The sequence below is a fragment of the Myxine glutinosa genome, chromosome 8 (genome assembly GCF_964187855.1).
Source record: "Myxine glutinosa chromosome 8, kmMyxGlut1.1, whole genome shotgun sequence".
Lineage (NCBI taxonomy): Eukaryota > Metazoa > Chordata > Myxini > Myxiniformes > Myxinidae > Myxine > Myxine glutinosa.
The window spans coordinates 86,097,730-86,110,099 of record NC_136268.1 but is presented as its reverse complement, the minus strand read 5'-3'; the positions used below and the strand labels follow the sequence as shown (position 1 = coordinate 86,110,099).

Below are 12,370 nucleotides of genomic sequence, written 5' to 3'. Positions count from 1 at the left end.
TTTCCTGTGTTCGGCCCACAGACGCCGCTGGCTGAAAGATGGTTCACGGCTCAACGCGCAGCTTGAACCAACATGTCTGCTCTTTTGATGATTATAACTTGGAGAAGTAGTAGGTGGTAGGGAAATTAAATAATACATAAAAGGTAATTTCTTGGAGCTCACAAATGTGGCTGAATATTCACTCCTTTAAGCAGAGGTATCATAAAGGTTTATTAACAGGTACTGTAATGTAGAAAAGCCTTTTTAAATGGAATAATCATTTTAGGAACAAATGTTTCAATAATGGTCCAAGTGTGTATCAGAGGAAAATACAAGGAATTGCAACGCAGGAACTTTGGGCCCCTCATTGCCATGTCACATTTACTGCGATATATTAAAGGAGGCAATGCATGGTGATCATGACATGTACATTGTCACGTGTTCATATACACACATGACAAGGTGAATCTTAAGCCTACAGGATTTAAATGTACCTAAAAGGTCGTCTACATATTGTATCTCTACATATTAAATTTAATGTCTACATATTAAATGTACCTCCACACATGCAAAGTGTGGAGGGGGGAGGATAGTTCAAATGAGATAATATATTTTTTAGAAAAGCAAGCCGAGAGGGAATGCCATAGGAGAAATGGAAGACTGGGATAGTTGGGGAGAAAATGGGGAAAAAGTAACAGGAATGGAGGGAAGGTGTGTGTGTGTGTGTGTAGGTAATTGGGAAGAGGAAGTTGAGGGAGAGAGGGGGGGTCAAAATGCTAACATTCTTGGATAATGTGAATCATGGAACCGAAAATGAGGTACGAGGACGTTTAGTAAATGTTGTTGAATTCGGTTTTTTATTTTGAAATGAAGTAACTAAATACTTTCCGACACCACATTTGGCATTGTCCAATATGGGGGAGTGTGCAATGTGGGGGAGTGTGCAATGTGGGGGAGTGTGCAATATGGGGGAGTGTGCAATATGGGGGAGTGTGCAATATGGGGGAGTGTGCAATATGGGGGAGTGTGCAATATGGGGGAGTGTGCAATATGGGGGAGTGTGCAATATGGGGGAGTGTGCAATATGGGGGAGTGTGCAATATGGGGGAGTGTGCAATGTGGGGGAGTGTGCAATGTGGGGGAGTGTGCAATGTGGGGGAGTGTGCAATATGGGGGAGTGTGCAATGTGGGGGAGTGTGCAATGTGGGGGAGTGTGCAATGTGGGGGAGTGTGCAATATGGGGGAATGTGCAATATGGGGGAGTGTGCAATATGGGGGAGTGTGCAATGTGGGGGAGTGTGCAATGTGGGGGAGTGTGCAATGTGGGGGAGTGTGCAATGTGGGGGAGTGTGCAATGTGGGGGAGTGTGCAATGTGGGGGAGTGTGCAATATGGGGGAGTGTGCAATATGGGGGAGTGTGCAATATGGGGGAGTGTGCAATATGGGGGAGTGTGCAATGTGGGGGAGTGTGCAATGTGGGGGAGTGTGCAATGTGGGGGAGTGTGCAATATGGGGGAGTGTGCAATATGGGGGAGTGTGCAATATGGGGGAGTGTGCAATATGGGGGAGTGTGCAATATGGGGGAGTGTGCAATATGGGGGAGTGTGCAATATGGGGGAGTGTGCAATATGGGGGAGTGTGCAATATGGGGGAGTGTGCAATATGGGGGAGTGTGCAATATGGGGGAGTGTGCAATGTGGGGGAGTGTGCAATATGGGGGAGTGTGCAATATGGGGGAGTGTGCAATATGGGGGAGTGTGCAATATGGGGGAGTGTGCAATGTGGGGGAGTGTGCAATATGGGGGAGTGTGCAATATGGGGGAGTGTGCAATATGGGGGAGTGTGCACTGGATCAGCACATCGATGTGTCCTTCAACGACTCCTCAGCACCATCCTGACACACACCGCTGTGTGTACTTCGGAATGAGGTGTTTTTACGGCGGCCGGAGTGCAAATCCTGCCACCAACCTCCTTGAGGGACGACCCAGTACCCTGGCACTCATTTCGTCGACCTCAGAGGGATGGCAGGCTGAGGCAACCCCACCTGGTATTAATTCAACAGCTGAACGGGATTACGAACTCAGGGCCTTAGGATCCCAAGCCCACCGCCCTAACCATTTCCACATTTCATTGCCCCTGATATAAAACGTCATAGTTAGTTAACCATCCAGCTTTTCCTTCAACTTTCACATGAGCCTCGATCTCTCTATCAAATCAAAAGGAAGGATTTTCCTCCTCTGTCTCCATTCCATTAATCTGAAATCACATTTGGGTGACTTATAATGTTCATGGTGTATTGGACCTTAAAACTTTATCTTTGAAGTTCATTGCAGCTTCTAATTTTTTTCAAAGGAAAGGTTTCTATTTAAACAAGAGATATCCATTAAAAAAAAAAAAAAAAATTCGTTTAATTAACAATACCTGCCAAACCACGTGCCCTATCGCAAATTCCAAAAGGACATTTTAGTGCTGAACCGATCTGTGAAGTTTCCCCTTGATTGGATCAAAAATGAGGGAGGGGCTCGGTTTTAAAGGTTCATGCTTTAAAACGTCATAACTCTGAAACCATGCGATGCATGACGTGATGCTCGCTGACATTTTTGTTCGTCATGGGTATGCGATTCTGCCTGCAAAGTTTGGCCTCGATCTGTTCAGCCGTTGCAGAGAAAAAGGGGTTTTCGTGTTTTCACAAAAAACAATATGGCGGCCGAACCACGTGACCTGTGACGTCATAATTACCATTAAAATATTCCACAGACCGAGTCCCCCCCAACGGTGAAAATTTGATCTCAATCGGTCCTATTATTGCAGAGAAAATCTTTTTTAAAGGAAATTAAAACTTAAAATGGCACTGAGTTAAGGATCATCAGAATTATCAGAATTCCCAAAGTTCAAAGTGCCATAACTTTGTCAAAAATTATCGAAACGTCGTGAAGTTCGAACTCGTTCTGTAGCCTATCATGAGGAAACCATGTGCCAAGTTTGAAATCATTAGCATTAAGAGTTTAGAAAAAAAGTCTGGAAAACTGTTCTTTGCGTGACGGACGGACGGACTGACAGACTGACAGACGGAGGGACAGAGTGCAAACCTATAGTCCCCTCCTGTGTACACCGGTAGGGGACTAATAACTATGTGTGTTACACATTAATGTAGAATGAAGCACATGATGAAATCTCCTGAAACCCTTTACCACTTTTAAATCGCCACCCCAAGAGACCAACATCTTTACCTTCCCACCCTGCCCTGCAAGATATTTAAAAATCGTTCAAAATGTTAAATACACATTGACACAACTGACATAACACACACACACACACACACACACACACACACACACACACACACACACACACACACACACACACACACACACACACACACACACACATATGTAAGAGATTTCATTATAATCCCTTACCTGAGGGGGGCAGCATTGTTTCAGGTTGAAAAAGCCCTGTGACCCAATTCCCTGGCGTCTGGTTGTTAGACCTTGAAGAACTGTTGACACAAATGTCCCATGATTGACCTTGACGAAGACATTCTTGCCGAATGAGACTTATTCTGCCTTGTCAACTTGGGACGTTGTTTTGAGTTCTTTGATCTTTGTCCTAGAGGAAAGTATATTAAGAGGACTACGGGTTGTGGCTTGCTGAGATGTTGGGGCGGGTTGTGTGAGGAACATGATGTCACTGTGATGTGGTGTTACTGGCCTACACGCCACGCCAAACGTCTCCCATGCATGTATTCTTATCTATAATAAACCTCTGGTACACTGTCTGAGTTTAACAAGGTGCTTTTTCCTGGGGGAAGGGATTCAAACCCACGACACACACACACACACACACACACACACACACACACACACACACACACACACACACACACACACACACACACACACACACACACACAACAAACAATTACACAGATACACACACACACAAACAAACAAACACACACACACACACACACACACACACACACACGGAGGGTGGATACTTTGAGACCTGGGAGGTCTCTGTCCCACCTTCTGAAACCCACATATAGAGATAACAACCAACACCACACTGCATTCACCTTGGGGGAGGTAAGGTGAGGTGAAGAGCTACATTCTTATTACCTCCGCTGTCGAAGGCGGATGGAGGTTATGTTTTCACCTCTGGCTGTTTGTCTGTTTATTTGTCTCTATGTCAGTTGCCTACAGATCACAATTTTAAAACGATCTTCACGAAACTTCAGCAAATGGTATGACTGGTCATAAGGAAGAAGCCTATTGATTTTCAGGTCAAAAGTTCAACAACTTTGTCACATTTCTAAAATTGTCAATTTTCATCCGATTGACTTGAAATTTGAAGAGGATTTTCACATCAGGCCACTGAATTCAACCACCAATTATTGTTGAGGTCAACGTAGGACAAAAGGTCAACACAGGCTAAAGGTCAACCATTAAAGATGGAATTTCTAAACTCCTCAATTTTCATCCGATTGACTTGAAATTTAAACAGGATTTGCATATCAGGCCACTCAATTCAACCACCACTTATTTTTGAGATTTTAAAGGTCAAAATGATTCAGGTGAAACTTGGTGGACAGGTTGGGGATGTGACAAGGAAAAACTGATTCAATTTTGGTGAAGATTCAAATCCGGATCAGAGAATTTGTTTAAATGTTTCTTCACCGTTAAACGATAGGACAAAAAACGATGTTTTTACGATATCTCAAACAGTTATGGACGGATTTGGCTGAAATTCGATATAAAATACATTCACGTGCACTTGTAAGTTGTATCCCACCATACGTACAGTCGTCTCTTGCATTATAATCCTCCAATGGGTCTTGCTGTTCAGGTTACGCACAGTTGATCAGACAGATGGATTAATGGTCCTATATGTTCCTTATATTATCGACTGGTTTAACTTTCTTGTGCTCACAGAACGACATCCGATAGTTTTCCATACTCTGTGGACAATGATTAAGGAATCACATGACGTTTAATCCACACAATTTCTTCTTTTTCGAGTCGATTTCATAATGATGCCCTGAGTAGTTTTGTCTGTTACATTTTTGAAAACTTGAGTATTCTTTTTCGACTGTAATGCAAGAAGTGTCTTTCAAGCTCTTGCCTGTCCCTTCTATTTCCACCAACAGGCATGGTGTCATCTGAGGCTGAGCAATGCTCCACAGCGGAGTGCTGAGCGACAGTGTGCGACAAAGGTGGTGCTTTGAGGGGAACAAACAGGCCTGGGACAAACGGATCACCGGACAGTGATGGCACAACCAGGTTTAATCAGAGGGTTAAGACCAAAAAAGGACGAAAGAGCATTGCCTGTCTCTCATTGTGTATTTCTTCTTCTTCTTCTTCTTCTTCTTCTTCTTCTTCATATGTGACAATCGAATTTGCTATGAATAAGCAATGGTACATTATAGTTGTTTCTATAGAAGCTATATCCCCCAAGATACAATCGATTATGTTTTGGGACGGTGATATTGTGCTGTGATTTACATTGTCTCCCATCATGGAAGTCGCTGTTATCAGTGACAGCATGGCTTCCCACCTATACCAACATTGCCCATGCGGATAACAATGTGGATGGCTACAATTTGACCTGAACACAAGTGAGCTGCATGCACAGTGTGTTACAAAAAGGATACTTGCATTACCTTTCGAGGTATTCTCCAACGTTGACCGTCTCATCGGAGTATAAGATTTCGTACGCCTTCAGTGTAGAATTATGTAGGACGAGCACCAAGCTAGTTCAGGACATCATTCTTAATAATGTGAGTCATCAAAACTTCTTTACTCCAAGGTGTTTTTTATACAGATGTCCTTGACATGCAATTTTCACCATTCTGTGGAGCAATTGGGATTGGAAATTCCAACAGGATGGATAATGTTTGCATGGACAAGAATTTCATAATTATTCAGTGTCCACATTTTGTTGTCAGATTTTCCGCCATCTTGATTTTGAGCACTTGCATGAAAGCAGGAAACGTGGGATTATGGGTATTGGTTATCAAAAGTAGAAAAACATTCCCTCAAATTATGAAATTAATTTATCAACAAAAGGCTGGGCCAAATTTGAACCCATTTGGGAATTTCTAAACACTTTACATGGAGCACAATATACAGGTTAGAACTCTCATTTACCAGTCTACATCACAATTACCCTTGTTCCTTTAAGCATTCTATATTTTGCTTTGAATTATAATTCCCTAGATGGTGGATTTTATTTTGTGGTTGGTATGTTTTGCCCAACTCGTCTGGCCGTGGTGGACGTTAATAATTTACAAGAGTGTCAGACACCCACGAACCCAGGAATTCCATAAAGCTCAGGTAGCATCAAGTTTGTAGTTCGCATTCTCTATTATATTATTTATCCTTTCCATATTGCTTCCTTCATTGATGGGAGGAAAGCAACTAATTATTCCATTCAATGATTCCTACTTCATATATTTCATCAAGGGAACGCAAAGCTTAAGCTGTGGACCACGTAGTCTGCAGGGCCCAGGTAGGCAATTTCAAATTTCGAAAGAGTGAATCAATACGTTAAGATAGCAAAACGATTGTTTGAAGGAATTGTATTGAAAAATGTATCCAATTATTAAACAATTTCTGCCTCCTCTTTTTTTCTTCTTTCGCATGCAGCAAATGGCTGGGAGTAGCATCATTGGCTGAGGGTGTGATTGAGCCACTGACGCAATGCCCTCTATAGGTAAGGGCATGAATTTTTGGAATTTGTTCAGGTTGCCGTCGATAGCTCGCCTACTCTTTCAGAAGCACACCGTGGGATCTTTAACATCCACCAACTAATGCTGGTAGATGGAACAGCACATACAATTGTCATATATTGATGCTTCGCCCTGTGGGACACCAGGATAACAGTTTGTAGCTTTTCCAAGATTCAAATCCAGGCTACATGGCTCAGTGGCAAGCGTGCATACCTCTAGGCTATCCTGCCAGCCCTGCGCACCAACTGATGCTGGCAGATGGGACATCTGGTTTAACGTCCATCCAAGGGACAGAATGCCTTGCCATGCGGGACACCTGGATGACAGTTTGTAGCTTGTCCGAGATTCAAACCCAGGCTCAAAGGTGAGTGTGCGTACCTCTATTTCCATTATATACCATAGGCGAGTGTGCCACCCTACCAGCCAATTTCTACCTCCCAAGAAAATGCAAGACATCAATCCTTTAAAATGTTTTTGTTATTGACCAGGAAAAGCCTTACAAACGATTGTGCAATTGACAAACACGACTGAAAGAAAGTTATTATTGTAACAAACTTGGGCTACTTAGTGCAAAAAACCTCAACATATGGCAATTGTATGTCAAAGTTCCCGTAAACATATGGCTTGTTGTTTGTATTTTGTGAACAAATACCAGAAAGCATTTGAGCTTTGCATGATTAAACCTTGCAAGTTAACCATTGCGTGATTAAAATATGCCTCCCCAAACAGCCATTGATGGAAACGTGGCACTTTGCACACCTGATCGTGCTCTTGACTTCACTTTATGAATCCCCTGTCAGGGTCGTTTGATCTTGATATAATTAATTGTTTTCACATCAACACATTCTAAAGTCAATGAGCACCATCAATTGTGAGATTTCACTGTCCCTTTGTCATGATTTTGGAGAAAATCCTTCTCGATAAAAAAAATTACAAGAAAACTCAGTAACCAAAAAAGACCGTTTGGCCCATTATCCATGTGTCACACCCCAGTCCCAGCTTTTATACATAATGCTTGTGAAGAAGTGCCAATACCTTGGATTGAGTCTCATCAAACGCTCCGCAGTCACTTCTACAACTGTTGTTGCAGTGCATAGCTAACATTGATGAACCGGACGTATTAACTGTGGTAAGGGCTGAGAAAAATCCAGAAAATCTTTGGTTCCGGAGTAGCCATTCATCCCTGCAAGCTGTGTTTGGACGACCCAGAGAATGGGGTAGCACGGTGTGAGCATAGCCAGAATACCTATGGTCAGGTGGGATAGTCTTGTGGTTGATTTTGGTTTTACAGATGATGAGGAATCCCTTCCACCAAAGAAGTGGCAATCTCGGAATCACGCTCGCTCACCACGCCAACCGTTGTATGCAATTCCACGAGGCCTGTAAAACAACAATTGGAATGTCCTTCAAATATGGATGAGTGGTTTCAGTTTTCTGACTGACCAGTGACCATATGTTTTGTTACTTATAGTTGTTGTTTTTTATTTCTTTTAAGAAACTAGAGCTTCCAGGGAAGCAGAACTCAACTGAACTGACTGGACAACTTTAAAGTAGGTCAGTTGTCTGTACTAGATTTGACTTAGGATAGCAACCTACCTTGTGTGGTAAGAGTCTCACACACCAAGTTTGATCAAAATCCATAAATATTTGTGGACGTTAAAGTCTTAACGTCTTTTCGGAGCTGAAAACAATATGGCGGCCATTTTGTGATGGATCGGGTTGGAATGCAATAGCAACCTACCTTGTGTGGTAAGGGTTAAACATTCTAAGTTTGATCAAAATCTGTTAATTTTTGTGGACGCTAGAGTGTTAACCTCGTTTTCATGACCAAAAACAAAATGGTCGCCTAAGTCCGCTATTTTTCAACGGATCGGGCTGAGATGTAATCCCAACCTGGTCCTTGGGGTAAGGATGCTGCATGTCAAGTTTGATCAGAATCAGTTTATATTCGTGGACGCTGGAGTGTTAACGTCGAAAAGTTAACGGACGACAGACGATGACGACGACGACAGACGACGGATGCCGTAGGGTTCATTATGTGATGAACTCAACTGGACGGTAGTCCAGTTGAGTTAAAAATGATGAATTAAATAGTTTTAAGAGGTCTGACCTCCCCATCCTGTTCTTATTTGGGAAATATAACCAGAGGTAAGATTTCGTTTCGCAATATCCAAAACATAGCTCAGTCCTGTTTGCATGTTTAACGCCAAAAGGAAACAAAGCATAATTTTGTTTGGCAGAGCTGCTTTCACATCTCCGGAGCTGAGATTCGGTAGACAATTAACACTGGTCCTACAGGACACCACTATTTCCACCTTTATGACTTCATCGCACGACAAAATGGCTCTCATTAGTTTATTGAAATTTGAAAATGAAACCAGGATGGGGTATGGTAAATATTCTTGATCAGGAAGACAGATAGGTATGCAGAATTGTTTGTATGTTTTAAGGAAAGTCGAAGACATAATTTAATGCAAGTTAATGTAAATGAATTAAATGGGTAGAACAAGAGTAATCGCATTTATTACCTTTCTTACTCATGGTGGAAATAGGTATAAACAAGAGCAATAGCTTTTATTACCTTTCTTACTCATGGAGGGATCCTGCAGTGGGGTAGCGCTGGAAAAAGGTTTAGTGACATGGACAGAATGCTCGAGTAGTCAGCAGATGGTCAGGAAGAAATAAATGAGGCAAATAAAACTGAAGGATGCATCAGGAGGGGATTTTGCTTAAAAATCTCCTGCAATGAAGCTAACTCCGAGGGCCTTTTACTCACTCACCGCAGGCAGGTTGGTGGTCTTTCTGTCTTCTTCCGACTCCTCTCCGGCCTTGCTCCCCCAGCTCTCTCTGTGTGTTCTGTCCCCCTAAAATTCCTACAGGTCGCACAAGATCTGCCAGCAACCCTCTTATGGTTAAACTGCCAAAATCTAGGCTCTCTGCTCACCTTCACTCTTTCATTCCCCTTTTCTCCCGCCTCTGGAACAAACTCCCCCACTCCCTTCAATCCCACTCCTCCCTCCAGGTCTTTAAAACAGCTGTTCACCACCATCTGTTATCTTCCCCCATCGAAAACCTTGATCTTTTCTACCCCCGGTAATTCACCCCAGATACACTTTTTTGAAATTCCAACCTCTTTCCTGGAAGTCCTTGCAGTGTTGATGTGTTTTATACCTCTCCCACCTCCCCCCAAGCCCTCCCCCTCCCACATTTCTCTCGATGTCCTTGCTCTCAAATGTTGTGTTTGTGTCCTTCCCCCTCTCTCCCCATCTTGTGTTCCGCTCCCCTTAATTTTGTGTTTTATGTGTCGGTTGCCTTTTTGTGTGATTAATTTCCGCTCTTTCACGAGCCTCGATCTTGTATACAAAAAAAACAACAAAAAAAACAGCAAAGGAAGTAGTTAATGACAATCTTGGATGTATAAATATATATATATCTTTTTTTTAAAGAAAGAAGGCACTTCCAATCAGAAAGTAAAAACTAGATCTACTCCACAAATTGGAGCAAATAAGCAAGAGCAGACCTGATCTCAAGCGACGTTTCACCCACTTCACAGCAGGCTTCCTCGGGCCAATATAGACTTCCCTTCACAGCAGGCTTCCTAAGGCCAATATAGACTTCCCTTCACAGCAAGCTTCCTAAAGCCAGTATAGACTTCCCTTCACAGCAGGCTTCCTAAGGCCAATATAGACTTCCCTTCACAGCAAGCTTCCTAAAGCCAGTATAGACTTCCCTTCACAGCAGGCTTCCTAAGGCCAATATAGACTTCCCTTCACAGCAAGCTTCCTAAAGCCAGTATAGACTTCCCTTCACAGCAGGCTTCCTAGGCCAATATAGACTTCCCTTCACAGCAGGCTTCCGAAGGCCAGTATAGACCTCCCTTCACAGCAGGCTTCCTAAAGCCAGTATAGACTTCCCTTCACAGCAGGCTTCCTCGGGCCAGTATAGACTTCCCTTCACAGCAGGCTTCCTAAGGCCAATATAGACCTCCCTTCACAGCAGGCTTCCTAAGGCCAGTATAGATTTCCCTTCACAGCAGGCTTCCTAAGGCCAGTATAGACTTCCCTTCACAGCAGGCTTCCTAAGGCCAGCATAGACTTCCCTTCACAGCAGGCTTCCTAAGGCCAGTATAGACTTCCCTTCACAGCAGGCTTCCTAAGACCAGTATAGACTTCCCTTCACAGCAGGCTTCCTAAGGCCAGTATAGACTTCCCTTCACAGCAGGCTTCCTAAGGCCAGTATAGACTTCCCTTCACAGCAGGCTTCCTAAAGCCAGTATAGACTTCCCTTCACAGCAGGCTTCCTAAGGCCAGTATAGACTTCCCTTCACAGCAGGCTTCCTAAGGCCAATATAGACTTCCCTTCACAGCAGGCTTCCTAAGGCCAGTATAGACTTCCCTTCACAGCAGGCTTCCTAAGGCCAGTATAGACTTCCCTTCACAGCAGGCTTCCTAAAGCCAGTATAGACTTCCCTTCACAGCAGGCTTCCTAAGGCCAGTATAGACTTCCCTTCACAGCAGGCTTCCTAAGGCCAGTATAGACTTCCCTTCACAGCAGGCTTCCTAAGGCCAGTATAGACTTCCCTTCACAGCAGGCTTCCTAAGGCCAGTATAGACTTCCCTTCACAGCAGGCTTCCTAAGGCCAGTATAGACTTCCCTTCACAGCAGGCTTCCTAAGGCCAGTATAGACTTCCCTTCACAGCAGGCTTCCTAAAGCCAGTATAGACTTCCCTTCACAGCAGGCTTCCTAAGGCCAGTATAGACTTCCCTTCACAGCAGGCTTCCTAAGGCCAATATAGACTTCCCTTCACAGCAGGCTTGCTAAAGCCAGTATAGACTTCCCTTCACCGCAGGCTTCCTAAGGCCAGTATAGACTTCCCTTCACCGCAGGCTTCCTAAGGCCAGTATAGACTTCCCTTCACAGCAGGCTTCCTAAGGCCAGTATAGACTTCCCTTCACAGCAGGCTTCCTAAAGCCAGTACAGACTTCCCTTCACAGCAGGCTTCCTAAAGCCCAGTGTAGACTTCCCTTCACAGCAGGCTTCCTAAGGCCAGTATAGACTTCCCTTCACAGCAGGCTTCCTAAAGCCAGTATAGACTTCCCTTCACAGCAGGCTTCCTAAGGCCAGTATAGACTTCCCTTCACAGCAGGCTTCCTAAAGCCAGTACAGACTTCCCTTCACAGCAGGCTTCCTAAGGCCAATATAGACTTCCCTTCCTTCACAGCAGGCTTCCTAAAGCCAGTATAGACTTCCCTTCACAGCAGGCTTCCTAAGGCCAGTATAGACTTCCCTTCACAGCAGGCTTCCTAAGGCCAATATAGAGTTCCCTTCACAGCAGGCTTCCTAAAGCCAATATAGACTTCCATTCACAGCAGGCTTCCTAAAGCCAGTATAGACTTCCTTCACCGCAGGCTTCCTAAGGCCAGTATAGACTTCCCTTCACAGCAGGCTTCCTAAGGCCAGTATAGACTTCCCTTCACAGCAGGCTTCCTAAGGCCAGTATAGACTTCCCTTCACAGCAGGCTTCCTAAGGCCAGTATAGACTTCCCTTCACAGCAGGCTTCCTAAGGCCAGTATAGACTTCCCTTCACAGCAGGCTTCCTCGGGCCAATATAGACTTCCCTTCACAGCAGGCTTCCTAAGGCCAATATAGACTTCCCTTC

General features: G+C 44.0%; 1 protein-coding gene and 1 long non-coding RNA gene across 2 annotated transcripts in view; one reads left to right on the top strand and one right to left on the bottom strand.

The window, feature by feature from the left end:
• LOC137432671 (uncharacterized) overlaps positions 1–6,603 on the top strand; it is a 243,816-nt gene extending 237,213 nt beyond the window's left edge. Inside the window, exon 5 of the long non-coding RNA XR_013624337.1 lies at positions 5,129–6,603. This is a non-coding gene — a long non-coding RNA (uncharacterized LOC137432671). The remainder of the gene's footprint in view (positions 1–5,128) is intronic.
• A 565-nt stretch (positions 6,604–7,168) lies between these two features.
• LOC137432661 (NIPA-like protein 3) overlaps positions 7,169–12,370 on the bottom strand; it is a 142,136-nt gene continuing 136,934 nt past the window's right edge. The window contains exon 11 of the mRNA XM_068124753.2: positions 7,169–8,089. The gene's annotated coding sequence lies outside the window, so the exon portion shown is untranslated. The remainder of the gene's footprint in view (positions 8,090–12,370) is intronic.